This window comes from Gavialis gangeticus, unplaced genomic scaffold (genome assembly GCF_001723915.1).
Source record: "Gavialis gangeticus isolate Ggan-Ray unplaced genomic scaffold, GavGan_comp1, whole genome shotgun sequence".
Lineage (NCBI taxonomy): Eukaryota > Metazoa > Chordata > Crocodylia > Gavialidae > Gavialis > Gavialis gangeticus.
The window spans coordinates 10,045,513-10,045,890 of record NW_017729029.1 but is presented as its reverse complement, the minus strand read 5'-3'; the positions used below and the strand labels follow the sequence as shown (position 1 = coordinate 10,045,890).

The 378-nt window shown below is 54.5% G+C and overlaps 1 protein-coding gene across 1 annotated transcript in view; it reads left to right on the top strand.

Moving 5' to 3' along the window:
• The window catches only part of MPP1 (membrane palmitoylated protein 1), a 62,127-nt gene that overhangs the window by 35,401 nt on the left and 26,348 nt on the right, over positions 1-378 (top strand). The window lies entirely within an intron of this gene.

Genomic DNA, 378 nt, shown 5'->3' with positions numbered 1-378 from the left:
GGCTGTAGCCATGCCCCACCCAAGATTCCGTGGCACACTTGGACATGGCCCACGGCACACCGGTTGGGAACTGCTGGGATAGGGTTTGCAAGGAGCACTTGGTCCTGTTTTGGAGTAGTGGCTTTAGCACTAGTTAATGTTCTGTCTTGCTCCTTCTCACCTTTAATCACCTGATGTAGCTTCTTCTGCACCCTTGCCATCCTTGACCCATGGTTACTCTCTGTACAGTCAGTTTAGGGCAGGGGTGGGCAATTACTTAGAGCAGAGAGCCAGTTACCGAGTTTTGGCAAGCTGTTGAGGGCTGCATGGGTAGCCCTGCCCCTTGACAGGGCCCCACCCCCTCATCGCCATCTTGTGACTGGAAGTCCTGCCCCCTAA